We start from the raw sequence: 3,728 nt of genomic DNA on the forward strand, positions 1-3,728 counted from the left end.
AGGTTCAAAGTATTTCACAGTGAAGTGGAAAATCATCGTAACAAGAAAATAAAGTTTCTGTGATCTGATCATGGAGATGAATATTTGAGTTACGAGTTTGGTCTTCAATTAAAACAATGTGGAATAGTTTCATAGCTCACGCCACCTGGAACACCACAACGTTATGGTGTGTCCGAATGTCGTAACCGCACTTTATTGGATATGGTGCGATCTATGATGTCTCTTACTGACTTATACATGTTCCTATAATTATGAGCTTATGCAACTCCCGTTTACCGGAGGAACACTTTGTGTGCTACCAAACCTCACAACGTAACTGGGTGATTATAAAGGAGCTCTACAGGTGTCTCCGAAGGTACATGTTGAGTTGGCGTATTTCGAGATTAGAATTTGTCACTCCGATTGTCGGAGAGGTATCTCTGGGCCCTCTCGGTAATGCACATCACTATAAGCCTTGCAAGCAATGTGACTAATGAGTTAGTTGCGGGATGATGCATTACATAATGAGTAAAGAGACTTGCTAGTAACGAGATTGAACAAGGTATTGAGATACTGACGATCGAATCTCGGGCAAGTAACATACCGATGACAAAGGGAACAACGTATGTTGTATGTTGTTATGCGGTTTGACCTTATAAAGATCTTCGTAGAATATGTGGGAGCCAATATGAGCATCCAGGTTCCGCTATTGGTTATTGACCGGAGATGTGTCTCGGTCATGTCTACATACTTCTCGAACCCGTAGGGTCCGCACGCTTAAAGTTCGATGACGGTTATATTATCAGTTTATGTGTTTTGATGTACGAAAGGTAGTTCGGAGTCCCGGATGAGATCAGGGACATGACGAGGAGTCTCAAAATGGTAGAGACATAAAGATGGATATATTGGACAACTATATTCGGACATCGAAAAGGTTCCGAGTGGTTCGGGTATTTTTCGGAGTATCGGGGAGTTACGGGAATACGTGGGAAGAAGTATATGGGCCTTATTGGGCTTTAGGGAAAGAGAGAGGCAGGCCGCACGCCCCCCCAATGACTAGTCCGAATTGGACTAGGGGGAGGGGCGGCGCCTCCCCCTTCCTTGTCTCCTACTCCTACTACTTGGAAGGGGAGGAATCCTACTCCCGGTGGGAGTAGGACTCCTCCAGGGCGCGCCATAGGGGCCGGCCCTCTCCCCCTCCTCCACTCCTTTATATAGGTGTCCAGGGGGCACCCCATAGACACAACAATTGATCTCTTGATCTCTTAACTGTGTGCGGTGCCCCCCTCCACCATAGTCCACCTCGATAATATCGTAGCGGTTCTTAGGCGAAGCCCTGCGTCGGTAGAATATCATCATCTTCACCACGCCGTCGTGCTGACGGAACTCTCCCTCAAAGCTCGGCTGGATCGGAGTTCAAGGGACCTCATCGAGTTGAACGTGTGCAGTACTCGAAGGTGCCGTGTTTTCGGTACTTGATCGGTCGGATCATGAAGACGTACGACTACATCAACCGCGTTGTGCTAACGCTTCCGCTTTTGGTCTACGAGGGTACGTGGACACACTCTCCCCTCTCGTTGCTATGCATCACCATGATCTTGCGTGTGCGTAGGAAATTTTTGAAATTACTACTTTCCCCAACAGTAATAATTCGGTCCCACCAGATTAATGGCTCGTAAAATCTAATTAACGTGGTAATTTCTAGGGAGTCTCAAATTAGTATAGGTATAGATCGTGCTATTGCATTCTCGTTCCAGTCAATACAGGCATGTGTGATCCCTTTGCTTAATTATATACATCACTGTAACTAGTACTCCATCCGTCAATTTATAAGTTGTGCTGCTAGTGTTTGGGGCCGGCGCACGGCACAATAAGCACACCCATGAAGACACATACAGAGAGGACATCCAGCGGTTCCAATGGCGATTTGTCAAAATATGTAGCTAAAAATCACTAGCACTATCTAATTTTTGCAACTAAAATTCAGTAATTAAGCATATATTTCATTCATAGATTAAGCAGTCATGGTTAATTTATACAAACAATTCAACTGCTATATGCATATATATGTTTGCTCGCCGTTAGACGCCGCGGCGCTCTCTGCTCGCGTCTGTCGACGCGCTCGGGTTGTGAACAGCTTTTCCTTGCGTGTTCAACTCCTATATGCATATATATGGTTGCTTGCCGTTGAGGCGACCGCGGAGCGCTCTGCTCGCGTCCCTCCGCGCGTGCTCTACCAGCGGTTGGGCTTGCGCACGATCACATCAGGGCCCCCATATGCATGTGGTTGCGCCGCTTGCGTTGCCAAGCGCTGCAGTTACGTGCGGCGTACGCGCTACGAATTAGAAGTGCCATCAAGACGTGCTGTCCGGCCTCCCCTTTAATTCTCGCGGCCATTATAACCTTAATATCTTCAACCTTTCGATCGCGCTCCACAACACAACATGCACACCCACGACGACACATAGAGGGGGGATGTCTAGCGGCGCTCCACTGGAGTTCGGCGAGCATAAAGTGGAGACCCACACGAGGGAGATGGATCTCTCAGTTGTGTACACCATTGACCTGGACGTGGTGGATGACTACATCAACACCGTTGAGCAGTTGCTTGCTGGAGACAAGTACAAGGTGGTCGGCATCGACCTCCAGTACACCGCCGGTCGTCCCGGCATAGATTAGAAGGTTGTCGTCGCCTAGTTGTGCGTGCGCCATCATGTCCTCATCTACCACTACTACATGGCCAAAGAGCCTTGCGACCGTTTCAACAGGTTTGTCAACAGCACCGACTACAAGTTCGCCATGGTGGAGTCCACCGACGATGTAAAAGCGCTCAGTGTTACGGGCTTGGCCTGCTAGAACCTTGACGAAATCCATGACCACTACAGGGTCTGGGGCAACATGAAGAAGGACTCCCTGGTCGAACTCGCCTCAGCCATCATCGACCCCTACTACAAAAAGATGAAGCAGGATTCCCAGAGAACAAGTCCCGTATCCTCCCACAGTGCCTGGATGTGGCGACTGGATGAACCTCACCTCAGATTTGTGGCCAAGAGCGTGTACACATGCTACGAGATGCACAGGCGGATCGTTGACATGAGGAAGTGCCTCGTTACCCAAATCGATGAGCCCGGATCGAGCTACAAGCAGAGCAAGCGTCACAAGAAGTAGATGATGATCAGATGATCATTTATGCTAGTTAATCATGCATGTAACATATAGTTTACTTTATTGGTGTGTGGAAGTGTCATGTGTGTAGTATCCACCTATGAAGTTATGCATGTAATATTTTACTTTGGTGTGTGCAAATGCCATGGTTGTAGTAGCCACCTATGTAATTGGATGTTTAATTTGGTTATGCAACCATGTCCTTATAAGTGTGTGTGTCTATATATATATGATAACACCCTTAAGACCCTTATTCTGCTAACACCCCGTCTTATTCTACTAACACCGACGCGTAGCTACACTAACCCGCGAACGAGAGAGAACCTAACTGCGCGGGCCAAAAGAAAACAAGGCCAACCTTATCCTCTCGTGCCCACTCCCCCACTCCCTCTCTCTTCCCACAACCCCGCCTCCCAGCCCGCAACCACCCCTGCGCCGCCGCGCAGCTACCCTCCCCCGCGCCGCCGAACCGCCACCTCCCCTGCTACCCTGCGCCGCCAACCTCCCCCCAGCCACCACCCCACCTCCCCATGTCGGCCTCCTCCCTCCTTCCCCTGCACCCCGTGCCGCCCCGGCCACCTCCC

This window comes from Triticum dicoccoides, chromosome 5B (genome assembly GCF_002162155.2).
Source record: "Triticum dicoccoides isolate Atlit2015 ecotype Zavitan chromosome 5B, WEW_v2.0, whole genome shotgun sequence".
In the NCBI taxonomy this organism is placed as follows: domain Eukaryota; kingdom Viridiplantae; phylum Streptophyta; class Magnoliopsida; order Poales; family Poaceae; genus Triticum; species Triticum dicoccoides.